Below are 14,853 nucleotides of genomic sequence, written 5' to 3'. Positions count from 1 at the left end.
CGAGGCAGAGCGATTAAGGAAAAGGCGGTGAGAACTTAGGCACGCCTGGCTCCGCAAAGCCATTTGCACCAGCTCACAGAGGAGAAACCTTGGAACTGCTTCCAAAAATACGGGCCAGTCGTGTGAGTTAAGGCTGCAAGGGAGCCTAACTCGCAGACTTGCCCCGTAATCAGGGTTTACCTCAACTCTGTTTACTCTGTAAACTCTGGTTTCTCAACAGAAACAGCTCATCACGCTGCACCCTGGCTCCACAGACGGGCAGAAAGCCTTTGTCAGAGCTCAAAGTAGAGCAGCCCAGCTGTTTCTTCCACGGAGACTGTTTGCTAGCAAACTATCTCATCATTTTCCAAGCCTTTGGAGGAGGGAAAAAGAAGTAAAAATAAATTGCTGATAATTGCACACAGTGGGAAGTGGCCAGGTTGGTGCCATTGGAGAGTGAGGGAGTACCTCAGGCCACAGACCATTGCCAGCATGGACAGGAGCAGCGTAGCTGTCCCCACAACCTCTGGCTAGGAGGGGAGTAGGAGCCCAGTCTTTATCCTGGAGTCAAGTGAATTATTCAGAGGAAGCCATTTGCCAGATTGTTCTTTTCCCCTTCTATTTCTGGTTTGGTTGGTTGGTTGTTTTTTGCTCCCTTTTGATTTGAGGACTGACTTTCTGCAGAGCTGTTATGATTTCACAGACCTATTATTGCCCATGGCCTGTCTGCAAGCTGTGCACGTTGAGGCTGCAGAGGCCAGGCAGCATGAGGGAAGTTGGCAGGTTGGGGAATCACCATCCCTGGAGGTGTTTAAGAAGAGAATGGATGGGGTTCTTGGTGCCATGGTTTAGTTGATCAAATGGTGCTGGAATATAGGTTGGACTTGATGATCTTAAAGGTCTCTTCCAACCGGGTTTATTCTATTCTATTCTGTTCTTTTCTAGTCCAGTCCAGTCCACTCCACTCCACTCCACTCTACTCCACTCCACTCCACTCTACTCTACTCTACTCTACTCTTCTCTACTCTACTCTTTACTCTACTCTATTCTGTAGGCCACCAAAAGCAAGGGAAAGAGCTCCCAGTGGACTGCTGCCACTCCAGGGCTCTGCCTGAAGTCCAGAGCAGTACATTAGAGGTTGGAAGGGACCTCCAGAGATCACTGAGTCCAACCCCTCTGCCAAAGCAGGATCACCTAGGGCAGTCTGCACAGGAATGCACCCAGGTGGGTTTTGAAAGTCTCCAGAGGAGACTCCACAACCTCTCTGGGGAGTCTGTTCCAGTGCTCTGTCATCCTCACTGTAAGGAAGTTTCTCCTCATGTTGAGGTGACACCTTCTCTGTTCCAGCTTGAACCTGTTGCTTCTTGTCATCTTAATGAGCACCACCAAACAGAGCTTGGCCCCCTCCACTTGACCCCAACCCCTCAAATATTTATACACATTGATGATCCCCTCTCTGTCTTCTCTTCTCAAGACTGAACATCCCCAGGTCTCTCAGTCTCTCAGCCTCTCTTCATAGGGGAGATGCTCAAGTCCCCTAATCATCTCTCCTGTGGCAGAACTCAGTGACTGTGTGACACAAGCTGAGTCTGTGACAGCTTTGCTCATGGAAACACATCAACCCATGTGTGCAGTGATGCCAAGCTAACCATACTGCATACCCACTGCTCTGGACTGTACATGCAGATGCAGCCACCTGGCTCATTGCTTTTCGGTCCCTATAACTTTTGTTATCAAACATCAGGACTGAACACCAGCACTCACTTGGTCAAACTTGACTCCTTAGGGTAGATGCTAAGGTGGGCAGGGAAAGCTGACCCAGGTGGGTGGGAAACTCGACCCCCTGGGGGAGGGGGTCCCCAGGTCATGTTTATCCCCTCCCATTTCCTTCCTACGCTCTATACAAGGGGAGCAATTTCTGGCCTCATGCTCTCTCTTGCCTTCAACTCAATGCCTGGTAGCTGCTGCTGCAAGCTGCTGACCACACAGTCAGACCTACTGGACACATGGCTGGGCCTGCCTGGTTCTATGTATATGTCTGCATATAGAATCACAGAATCATAGAATCAGTAAGGATGGAAAAGACCTCAGAGATCATGAAGTCCAACCTGTCACCTAACACCTCAGGACTAACTAAACCATGGCTTCAAGTGCCACATCCAATCTCTTTTTAAACACTTCCCCTGGCACAGCTTGAGACTGTGTCCTCTGGTTCTGGTGCTGGTTGCCTGGCAGAAGAGACCAAGCCCCACCTGGCTACAACCTCCCTTCAGGGAGCTGTGGAGAGCAAGAAGGTCTCCCCTGAGCCTCCTCTTCTCCAGGCTAAGCAACCCCAGCTCCCTCAGCCTCTCCTCACAGGGCTGTGCTCCAGACCCCTCCCCAGCTTTGTTGCCCTTCTCTGGACACGTTCAAGTCTCAATGTCCTTCTTACATTGAAGGCTCTATTCCCTTCCCTAATACCTCTGTACCTTTCTCTTCCCTAAATACTTCTTTTGTAAAAATTAATTTCTTGACTTCTAATTTCTGTCCTTTGTTACCCCTTTTACCTCCCCTGCCTGCCTTTTGCCTGTGGGGGGAGTGGAAGGGGGAAGATGGAGCAATGCCTACATTCTGTCCCGCTGGGGTTTTTGCCCTGGGAGCCCGAACAGCCACAAGCGTTCACTTGGCTATGGAGTTCAGTCGCCATGAGGTGCATGAGCAGTATCAGCAACAATTCATCCCTCAAAATGAATCAGTTCACTATCTATGAGAAAAGCAAAGCACACTGTTTTGACTCCCTTGTGCCAGGATGGCTGGTAAGTTGAGGGCAACACAAGCTGGCTCAAATCTGAGCCGCTGTAGGCTCTTGGCTGCGTTACTGCCAAGCCCTGAGCCACCCGGCCCCTCTCGCCCTCCCCAACAAAATACATGTTTAGATTCCAAACACAAAGCTTAATTGTTTATTAAGGAAATGGTTATGATGGGAAAATAATGCCTCTGTGGAGGAAAGAGCAGTAGGGCTTTCCAAGATGCAGTGGCATTTATCATCAACTCTTCCAGATCTGCTTCCTCACCCCTTTGTTCTTCCTTTGCTTTTGCTTTAGTCCTTACTGAAATAGAAGTTGCTTCTCTGGCTGTGGACAGGATGGTAAGGAAAACCCACACAGGATGACTGCATTGTATTGATATCATGAAAAAAAAAAGATCAGCTTTCCTTGTATTCATAGCCCTGTGAGACTGCTGATTAAACATGTAGCCTGCTTTAACCCCTACTTTATTCTCCCAATGCCGTTGGTGCAATTAGGAACCAAACGTGGTTTACACCCTGTGACAGTGTATTGATGAATCTCTTGTGCAATGGAATCATTTCATGCATGGAAAACTGACATGGAATGGAATGGAATAGAAGAAGAGAAGAGAAGAGAAGAGAAGAGAAGAGAAGAGAAGAGAAGAGAAGAGAAGAGAAGAGAAGAGAAGAGAAGAGAAGAGAAGAGAAGAGAAGAGAAGAGAAGAGAAGAGAAGAGAAGAGAAGAGAAGAGAAGAGAAGAGAAGAGAAGAGACGAGACAGGGTTGGAAGAGACCTTTGAGATCATCAAGTCCAACCTATTACCCAGCACCATCTAATCAACTAAAACATGGCACCAAGTGCCTCCTCCAGTATCATCTTAAACACCGCCAGTGATGGTGACTCCACCACCTCCACAGGCAGCCCATTCCAATGGGCAATCACTCTCTCTGTATAGAACTTCTTCCTAACATCCAGCCTAAACCTCTCCTGGAACAACTTGAGACTGTGGCCTCTTGTTCTGGTGCTGGTTGCCTGGGAGAAGAGACCAACCCCCACCTGGCTACAACCTCCCTTCAGGGACTTGTAGAGAGCAAGAAGGTCTTCTCCTGAGCCTCCTCTTCTCCAGGCTAAGCAACCCCAGCTCCCTCAGCCTCTCCTCACAGGGCTGTGCTCCAGACCCCTCCCCAGCTTTGTTGCCCTTCTCTGGACACCTTCCAGCAGCTCAACATCTTTCCTAAACTGAGCGGCCCAGAACTGGACACAGGACTCAAGGTGTGGCCTAACCAGTGCTGAGTCCAGGGCACAATGATATCCCTGCTCCAGCTGGCCATTCTGTTCCTGATCCAGGCCAGGATGCCATTGGCCTTCTTGGCCACCTGGGCACACTGCAGGCTCATGTATCAACCAGCATCCCCATGTCCCTTTCTGCCTGGCTGCTCTCAGCCCCTCTGACCCCAGCCTGTAGCACTGCATGGGGTTGCTGTGGCCAATGTGCAGAACCTGGCACTTAGATGTGTTCAGTCTCCTGCCCTTGGTCTCTTCCCATCTGTCCAGCCTGTCAAGGTCTCTCTGCAGAGCTCTCCAACCCTCTAGCAGATCCACTCCTGCCCCCAGCTTGGTATCATCTGCAAACTTACTGATGATGGACTCAATCTCCTTCTCCAGATGATCAGTAAAGGTGTTGAACAGGCTGGGGCCCAACATTGATCCCTGGGGCACACCACTGGTGCCTGGCTGCCAGCTGGCTGTGGCACCATTCACCACACTCTGGGCTTGACCCTCCAGCCAGTTCCTAACCCAGCTCAGAGAGCTGCTGTCCAAGCCAGGGGCTGACAGCTTGGCCAGGAGTTTACTGTGGGGGACAGTGTCAAAGGTCTTGCTGGAGTCCAGGCAGACTCCATCCACAGCCTGCCCCACAGCCACCAGGCAGTCACCTGGGCATGGAAGGAGATCAGGTTGGCCAGGCAGGACCTGCCCTTCCTGAATCCATGCTGGCTGGGTCTGATCCCCTGGCCATCCTGTAAGTGAGTTGCTTTTTCCCTTTGAGGACACAAGCCTGTGAGCTGCTACCTAACTGTCTGTTCTATGTAATGATAGCCATGAGAGCACCAGGACAATCCAACCTTACATATTTTGGCTGCCCAGGTTTTGGTGGTTTGTTGACAGGACCGAACTCATGTTTCCATCCTGTGCTGTGGAACTGCACCACCAGCAGCCTCACCCTGCTGCTGAACCACTGTTGGCAGAATCAGAACGTGCTCCATAATGGAGCAAGACACAAACCCCAAAAGCCTGGCTCAATCCTAAATCCAGAGCGCTCACATCATCTGTGCCTTTATTGGGTGATGCAGGATGACTCACGAGAATCTTAGCTCAAGATATATTTTAAACTCCTGAGCTAGCTCTGTCCTGAGGAGAAAATTCTAATTTTGCTTCCTGTGGGCATGCTCCTCAGAGCAGATTACAAATCCCAGTAGTGAAAATTGCACTCCATTTTTCTTCCAGACAGGCAGCTTAGGAAAATCAGGAGCTTCCACTGTAAAAACAGCAGATTGCCCACACGAACCGTTTGCATGCACACCCAAAACCACACACCCCAAAGCCCATTCTCCTGTTCCCCACCCTGCTGCAGCCTGTTGCTCTCTTTTCTTCTCTGGCTGGCCTAGGCTTGGCTTTGTGAGGTTGCCACTAGCTCTGCAATAACAAATCTAACTCTTTCCATCAAGGCAGAAAATACTCACACTCTGAAAGCAGAGGAGCCTGTTCCATTTCTGCCTGGCTGCTGTTGGGGCTGCACGTTCACTGTAGCTGTCTTGACTGGAGAGCTGTGCTGAGGCCTTTGTGAATGCCAAGCTTTGAATGTCAGGTGTGGCAGCTTAGGCTGTGCCTTTAAGCTAGGAGCTACAGTTGGTGTAAAGAGGAAAACAAAAGAAAAGATAATTCTAAACTAATTTCATTGGTAGGTGAGTGGGATGGAGTTTTACAATCTTACATTCTACCATAGTATCATAGCATCAGTCAGGGTTGGAAGGGACCACAAGGATCATCCAGTTCCAACCCCCCTGCCATGGGCAGGGACACCCCACACTAGATCAGCCTGGCCAGAGCCTCATCCAGCCTGGGCTTAAACACCTCCAGGGACAGGACCCCAACCACCTCCCTGGACAACCCATTCCAGGGCTTCACCACTCTCCTGGGGAAGAACTTCCTCCTCACCTCCAGCCTCAATCTCCCCACCTCCAGCTTCATTCCATTCCCCCTAGTCCTATCACTACCTGAGATCCTGAGCAGTCCCTCCCCAGCCTTCTTGGAGCCCCCTTCAGATCCTGGAAGGCCACAATGAGGTCACCTGGGAGCCTTCTCTTCTCCAGACTGAACAGCCCCAACTCCCTCAGTCTGTCCTCACAGGAGAGGTGCTCCAGCCCTCTGCTCCTCCTCCTGGCCCTTCTCTGGACACCTTCCAGCACCTCCAGATCCCTCTTGGAATAGGGGCTCCAGAACTGGAGGCAGGACTCCAGGTGGGGTCTCAGCAGAGCTGAGCAGAGGGGGACAATCCCCTCCCTTGCCCTGCTGGCCACACTTCTCTTGCTGCAGCCCAGGCTCTGGTTGGCTTTCCGGGCTGCAAGTGCACACTGAGAGCTCCTGGTGAGCTTCTCCTCCCCCAGCACCCCCAAGGCTCTCTCCTGGAGTGCATCCATGCTGCCCTTGGACAGAGAGGCTGCTTATCAGCAAACAAGATTAAAAAAAACCAAACTTCTTAACAAAGCTTTGAGCTAACTGAAACCCCCCTAACATCTTTTTTTCTACTCTTCTCTTTTCTTCTAATTAACAGAGGAAAAAGGGACCGGGGGGAGAGAGAGGCTGGGGAGAGGTGAGGTGGAATCCTCCTCCCAGGGAGGATTTCTGCATTGTTTCTTTCCTGTAAATTCTTGTCTGATATTGTAAATCCTGACTAGTTTGTACATATTCTCTGTGTTCCATTATTGCTTGTACAATACAGCTTCATTTGCTTCTCTGACTGGGTTTCAGCTGAGCTTTTTGTTGACGTGGGTGGGCTAAACCATCACACTCCAACATCAGGCATGAAACGAGCTTGAAGAAAGTTTCTCCCATAGTGGGAAACAAGGCAGCATTGAACAAGCTCTCACCTCCAGCAGGCAAAGCAGAGTTGTCTTCTCACACTGCCCTGTCCCTGCTGTCCAACAGGCTCTACCTCTTCTGCTGGAAATCCATTCTCTCCTTTTAGATCCTGCTCCAGATGCCTCTCATATCACGTTGATCCTACCTTTACTCCTAGGTTCCCAGTCTGTCTACTCTACATATGTCCTGGTTTCTTCTCTTGTGGAACACATGCAAAAAAAGTTAAATCTGTGTGTGATTCTGGGGACAGATGACTTCAAAGACTGCTCCCTATGCAGAGCACTGGTAAGATTATAGCTGTTTTGGTTTCCTTCAATACTGCTGTGTTATCTCCCAGTAGGCTTTCAGTATCACAGAAAGATCGAAGTTGAAAGAGACCTTGAGGTATCATCTGATTGGAAAGGGAAGGAAAGGGGAAAAGGGAGAAGAGAGGAGAGGAGAGGAGAGGAGAGGAGAGGAGAGGAGAGGAGAGGAGAGGAGAGGAGAGGAGAGGAGAGGAGAGGAGAGGAGAGGAGAGGAGAGGAGAGGAGAGGAGAGGAGAGGAGAGGAGAGGAGAGGAGAGGAGAGGAGAGGAGACTCGAGGAGAGGAGAGGAGAGGAGAGGAGAGGAGACTCGAGGAGAGGAGAGGAGAGGAGAGGAGACTCGAGGAGAGGAGAGGAGAGGAGACTCGAGGAGAGGAGAGGAGACTCGAGGAGAGGAGAGGAGACTCGAGGAGAGGAGAGGAGAGGAGACTCGAGGAGAGGAGAGGAGAGGAGAGGAGAGGAGAGGAGAGGAGAGGAGAGGAGAGGAGAGGAGAGGAGAGGAGAGGAGAGGAGAGGAGAGGAGAGGAGAGGAGAGGAGAGGAGAGGAGAGGAGAGGAGAGGAGAGGAGAGGAGAGGAGAGGAGAGGAGAGGAGAGGAGAGGAGAGGAGAGGAGAGGAAAGGAGAGAGAAGGCAAGGCAAGGCAAGGCTGAACTTTTCAATGCAAAAACTCAGTTCATAAGAGTCAGATTTTTGCCAAAAGCATCGACAGAAGGCACATGTTTGACAGTGAATTCTGCTCAGCTCTCTGGGCTGGATGAATGTGGCTGACACACACAAATCACTAGGGAGGGACAGAAAGTACCTCCTGCTCTTTTAGCCAGCAACACATCAAAGTTGATGGCAAAGCAGGCTTGCTTTGTGACCAGAGGAGATCACCAGCTCATAGACTCTATTTCCAGATACCTTCTTTGTGTTCTGCAGCCTTTGCCTATATTTTTTTCAGTTTGCCAGAAGCAGTACTTTTGACCAACCAGACTCCAGGAGAAATCACTCTCTAGCATATTTTGCATCCCTCATGCATGAGGGCTCACTTTTTGGTCACTGTCTGTCAAAGAAAATGCTAGAGCCACCAAGGAGTTAGTGTAATGAACAGTCCCTGTGCCTGAAGGTTAGCTCTCTGTTCTGCTCAACTGCTAGGAAGGAACCTGAGGTGAAAAAGTTCAGTAGGTAGAGCAATGTGCTGTTCTACAGCAGCAAATGGGCTTAAGGATATATAGTATACCACAACAGAGACACAGTAATATAAGCACACCCTTGTTTTAATGGTCTCAATCCTTAGGTCCACCTTGCAAAACCCTTGTGAGATGTGGTACTTAGAATCATAGAATCAGTGAGGTTGGAAAAGACCTCAGAGATCGTCAAGTCCAACCTGTCACCCAACACCTCATGACTAACTAAACCACGGCTCCAAGTGCCACATCCAGTCCCCTCTTGAACACCTCCAGGGATGGTGACTCCACCACCTCCCTGGGCAGCACATTCCAATGGCCAATCTCTCTTGCTGGGAAGAACTTTCTCCTCACCTCCAGCCTAAACCTCACCTGGTGCACCTTGAGACTGTGTCCTCTTGTTCTGGTGCTGGTTGCCTGGGAGAAGAGACCAACCCCCACCTGGCTACAACCTCCCTTCAGGGAGTTGGAGAGAGCAAGAAGGTCTCCCCTGAGCCTCCTCTTCTCCAGGCTAAGCAACCCCAGCTCCCTCAGCCTCTCCTCACAGGGCTGTGCTCCAGACCCCTCCCCAGCCTTGTTGCCCTTCTCTGGACATGTTCAAATGTCTCAATGTCCTTCTTATATTGAGGATCCCAGAACTGGACACAGGACTCAAGGTGTGACCTAACCAGTGCTGAGTCCAGGGGCAGAATGACCTCCCTGCTCCTGCTGGCCACAGTATTCCTGATCCAGGCCAGGATGCCATTGGTCTTCTTGGCCACCTGGGCACCACACTGCTGGCTCCTGTTCAGCCTACTATCGACCAGTAGCCCCAGGTCCCTTTCTGCCTGGCTGCTCTCAGCCACTCTGGCCCCAGCCTGTAGCTCTGCATGGGGTTGTTGTGGTCAAAGTGCAGCACCCAGCACTTGAACTTGCTAAATGCATCTGGCTTTCCAGTAGACAGATGGTACTAGCAAAGAGGTGTACTTCAGGTCCAGAGAAGGGCAGAGAAGACACAACATGGAGTATATCAGAGCTAGTAAATGCTGATTCCCCATTACTGCAGAGGTGAATACAATATCTCACCTACAGCTCCCCCCAGTCCATCTCGAAACAACACACTGGAAATGATGGGTGGATTTAGAGGGGATTTAGCCAAGTTATGTCATCCCAGACATACCTTGCCAGAATTTCCAGAGCACTTTCCCAGGCAGAAGGAAGAACACTAAATTTACTCATCTTTTTAGAATGATTCAGCCTACCTTAGAACTCAGGTCACCTTCTGAGATCTTTCTTTTTCTCCACTGAGTCCTGAGGAGCCTTGGGTAGCTACCACCAAACCTTATCCCTCATTTATAGAGACCTTAGAGAGAAATGTGAAGCCATGTTTCTGAGTGGTATCAACCAGGAAATGGCTCTCCTTCTATCCTACAAGTCCAGTTTGTGCACTCCCCAAAGCTTGTAAACTGGTTTTGTACAACAAAGGAACAAATGGTTCATGTTATCCTTCTCACCTTACATCCCAGGTTGGGCCAGACCTGGTCTCTCTGATGCCTGGATCAGTTCTGGGCCACTCAGTTTAGGAAAGATGTTGAGCTGCTGGAAGGTGTCCAGAGAAGGGCAACAAAGCTGGGGAGGGGTCTGGAGCACAGCCCTGTGAGGAGAGGCTGAGGGAGCTGGGGTTGCTTAGCCTGGAGAAGAGGAGGCTCAGGGGAGACCTTCTTGCTCTCTACAACTACCTGAAGGGAGGTTGTAGCCAGGTGGGGGTTGGTCTCTTCTCCCAGGCAAGCAGCACCAGAACAAGAGGACACAGTCTCAAGCTGTGCCAGGGGAGGTTTAGGCTGGAGGTTAGGAAGAAGTTCTTCCCAGCAAGAGAGATTGGCCATTGGAATGTGCTGCCCAGGGAGGTGGTGGAGTCACCATCCCTGGAGGTGTTTAGGAGGAGATTTGATGAGGTGTTTGGTGCCATGGTTTAGTTGATTAGATGGTGTTGGGTGATAGGTTGGACCTGATGACCTTGAAGGTCTCTTCCAACCTGGTTTATTCTAGTCTAGTCTAGTCTAGTCTAGTCTAGTCTAGTCTATCTGGCAGGATCAAGGGGCTGTTGTGTAGGAAACTCAGCCCATGCTTGTTGGGAGTTGCCTAGGCACTTCCTGCAGCAGGGTTTTCAAAGGCTGCCAGCACTGGCCCTACTCTCTTTGCATTTAGTAACACAAGAGTTTTCAAATCCATCATCTTTTTTTCCCAGTAATTAGTGCATAATGGCATTCAAGCAGTATATCATAATTAGCCTCTCCCTTGAGATCCCACTCTGCCACACACAGATTCAGAACATCTTTATTTTCCCCTAAAAGACATTCATCTTTACAATCAGGCACTCTGGCTTCTTTTTCTCTCCTACTGCCTCTCCAATAGAAACCATCTTCTCAATGGGAGCCTGCAAGGCAACGCTACCAAGCACTGCCTGGATTTGAAACTTAAATCCAGTAGCTTTTCAACACAGGCCAGCTGCTATTATAGTTGGTGCAGATGTTTGCCCCTGATTTCAGTGCTCTTCTGTAGTACACAGTGTTGCCAGCCCACAGAATCATGGAATCAACAAGGTTGGAAAAGACCTCAGAAATCATCAAGTCCAACCTGTCACCCAACACCTCAGGACTAACTAAACCATGGCTCCAAGTGCCACATCCAATCCCCTCTTGAACACCTCCAGGGATGGTGACTCCACCACCTCCCTGGGCAGCACATTCCAATGGCCAATCTCTCCTGCTGGGAAGAACTTTCTCCTCACCTCCAGCCTAAACCTCCCCTGGCACAGCTTGAGACTGTGTCCTCTTGTTCTGGTGCTGGTTGCCTGGGAGAAGAGACCAACCCCCACCTGGCTACAACCTCCCTTCAAGGAGTTGTAGAGAGCAAGAAGGTCTCCCCTGAGCCTCCTCTTCTGCAGGCTAAGCAGCCCCAGTTCCCTCTCCTCACAGGGCTGTGCTTGAGTCCTCTCCCCAGCCTCATTGCCTTTCTCTGTACCATGCATCACTTTTGCACAGAAATAGGAGTAGCTCACTTCTGAATAACTTATTCTGATCTCTGCAGTTGTCCTTTTCTTTTCTTTTCTCTCTCCTTTTCAAAGGGGCCTGGGAGTAGAGGGAAAGGATTCTCTGTGTTTTGTAGAGGCTTTATGGTTTTCTTTCACCAAACTGCTGATGTTGGGAGCAGCCATCACACCCACAAGAACTGTTGTCTGGTATTGTTCTGGGAAGAGGAGGGTTAATTTGCCTGAGTCTGTGTCTCAGTCCAGAGAGGGAGAGAGCCTCAGTTCTTGTGAATATTCCTGTGTTATGAAATGAAAGGCACAAATGAGGCCAAAACATCAACAGCCCTTGAGGCTGTTTATTAACAGAATAAAGTGAATGGATCAGGAGGAGAGAAAGGGGAAAAGAGAGAGAGAGAGGGAGAGAACAGTGGAAAGGAATTGTATTACTTCACCCCTCACCCCTCAAGACAGTTTGGGTCTGTGGAGGAAGGCTGCTGCCTTGTTGGCTGTGCTGTCCTCCACTGGAGGAGGGGAGGGAAAGATCCCAAAGTCCAAGTCCAAGTCCTTCTCTGAGCAGCCTCTTCAGCTCCATGAGTTGCAGCAGGAGGAACTTAGGACACGGAGAGAAGACTCCTCCTGGTCTGCTTCTCCCAGGCTGCATGGTGATGTCTTTGTCCTTTCCTCTCCTGGTATTCTCTTTGTGTTTCTTCAGAGCAGCACTGCCCAGGTCCTGTCCTGCTTCTGAGCCAGTAGTTGCTCAGGTCTTTTGTACAGTTTTTAGCTGTGTGTCCAGGTGGTGAATCCTTTGTCCTTTGCACCACCCTCCCTTTCCAGGGTAGCTGATGGGTAGAGATGATCTTGTCTTATGCATATTCCAGAGAGCCCTTCTGCACTGGTGGGTTGGACTCGATGATCCTGAAGGTCTTTTCCAACTTGGTTAATTCTGTGTTCTGCCCAATACACATCAGCTCTTGTGTGGGCAAGGAGCAAAGGTGATTTTATCTTGGTTGATTCATACCAAGAGAGGCAGGATTTAGTCTCTTGCAATCTGGCAACTGGGCTCGAGGGAAGAGGGAAGCCATGATTTCAGAAAACCATTCCTCTCTGCACTGGGCATGAAATGATAAGATGTCCCAAATGCACCATCCTGCTGCTGCTGAGCTTTCAGGGGGATCCGAGGAAACTGGCCTGGACCCCAGCTCTGCCTCTCATCACTGGATGCTGCTTATGCATGCAGTGCTCCTTGCTCTTGAAATTTCTTTCAAGGCCAGAGAAACTTACCTTCTGTGTATCTTGGGCTGAGGAGTGTTTTGTTAGCAGACTTTATAAGATGGCATGTTTGAACAGTTGTTAGAGGAGATTGATTGGGTAATATTTACTTGTGCTATAATTATCTTATTCCATAGCAGTGAGTTCAAGGAGGCAGCTAGGCATGCTGAAACTAGAATAACAGAATTCAGGAGATTTGCAGCAGGAGGCAAGATGCTGTACTGCAGATACTGTTGTGGCTTGCTATTTATATCAAGCTGAGCTTGCTTTGCCAGCTATTTGTGCAATTGACCACCTACTCCATAAATTACATCATTTCCAGCACTGAATGGCACCGTGGCATGGTAACTAGGAAATTAAGCACCACAGAATCATCTTGACTGACTTGAAAGTGGAGCTGTAAAAGCCCAATGAAAGCTAATCTTCTGAGGCAGAGTTGGGAGAGAGAGAGGTAAGAAAGAGGGAGGAGGAGGAGGCTCAGAGGCAAACAAAAGGAGATCCTCATGCACAACCAGACCCACAGACTTGCATAAGTATTAACATTCTTAGTCTAAAAGTACATTCCCTTAAAAATTCACTTGTAGTTTGATTGGTCTCTCCTCCCTTGGCTGGGCCAGCTCTGATCCTGTCTCATGTTTTCAGGTATAGAGAAACAGCCACAAAGAGATCATGCAAAATTAAATATATGTAACTGTATAGAATCACAGAATCAATGAGGTTAGAAAAGACCTCAGAGATCATCAAGCCCAACCTGTCACCCAGCACCTCAGGACTAACTAAACCATGTGGTGAGAGGTCTCAGACACAAGCCCTGTGAGGAGAGGCTGAGGGAGCTGGGGTTGCTAAGCCTGGAGAAGAGGAGGATCAAGGGAGATCTTCTTGCTGTCTACAGCTACCTGAAGGGAGGTTGTAGCCAGGTGGGGGTTGGTCTCTTCTCCCAGGCAACCAGCACCAGAACAAGAGGACGCAGTCTCAAATTGTGCCAAGAGAAGTTTAGGCTGGCGGTAAGGAGAAAGTTCTTCCCAGCAAGAGAGATTGGCCATTGGAATGGGCTGCCCGAAGAGGTGGTGGAGTCACCATCACTGGAGGTGTTCAGGAGGAGACTTGATAAGGTGCTTGGTTGCATGGGTTAGTTGATTAGGTGGTGCTGGATGATAGTTTGGACACGATGATCTCTAAGGTCTCTTCCAACCTGGTTTATTCTATTCTATTCTATTCTATTCTATTCTATTCTATTCTATTCTATTCTATTCTATTCTATTCTATTCTATGAGTTCTATTCTCTTCTATAAGCAAACTATCTCACAAAGACATCATGCTTTGAGACAGACCAAGAACGGCTGCCTCCTGGCATCAGGTGGCACTTGGGCAGAGCTGAGCATATCATCAGGCACATTGGCTCCCCAAGGCAGAACTGAAGGATGCTGGAGGTCCCTGCAGCCCACTTGCCCTGAGTGTCTTCATCTAGGGGCTCAACCTGAGACAGTTGTGGAAAGCAAGAGCAATGCCTGAGCCCCACAGGACGAGCCTAACAGAGGGAGCCTCTTCTCCAGTGTTGATGTCCATGTAGGTGACCCCGAAGCACAGACCAGGAGCTGGTGAGAAGGATCCATGGGTGGGATCCCTCCTCTCATCCCATTGAAACCCCAGGATGGTTTCTCACAGCTTGGCACCAGTGTTTGTTTCTCAAACCAGGTCTTAACCCAAACTGAAGATTGTGTAAGTTTTTATCAGTTTCAGCTAGGAAAAAAAGACTTCTGCAGCTCTGCTGCCTGCTTGCCTGGCTTTAGCCTCCCATTCCTCTCAGCACACACCCCCTAAGGAATTCTGATTCCATTTTCAACCAACATTAAATGAGGGAAGAGAAGATAGACTCAAATTTGTGACTGCAGTGAGGGAAGGACACACCAAACTCAGCTGTTGTATTTGGCAGAGAGGTTTAGGCAGCCAGAGCAGCCTTAGTGGCTGGCAAGAGAGCATGCAGCCAGGCTGCAAATGTATGCTCAGCTACTCAATGCTTCTCAGCTGGAGGGGAGCTGAGGTGAGACAGAACTGTTGCCATGGGGTCAGAGCATTCACAGTCAAAGGATGCAGGCCTGTGTGAGACAAACTGTCTCAAAGAGTGTAAAATGGCACAACAGGAACTCCTCACAGCAGTTTGGTTTCCTTTTCATGGTTTTGTGTGGTCACTTACAAGAACAGAGGTGGCAACCCTCC

The sequence above is a fragment of the Dryobates pubescens genome, chromosome 7 (genome assembly GCF_014839835.1).
Source record: "Dryobates pubescens isolate bDryPub1 chromosome 7, bDryPub1.pri, whole genome shotgun sequence".
Taxonomy (NCBI): domain Eukaryota; kingdom Metazoa; phylum Chordata; class Aves; order Piciformes; family Picidae; genus Dryobates; species Dryobates pubescens.
This window is presented reverse-complemented; position numbering follows the sequence as displayed.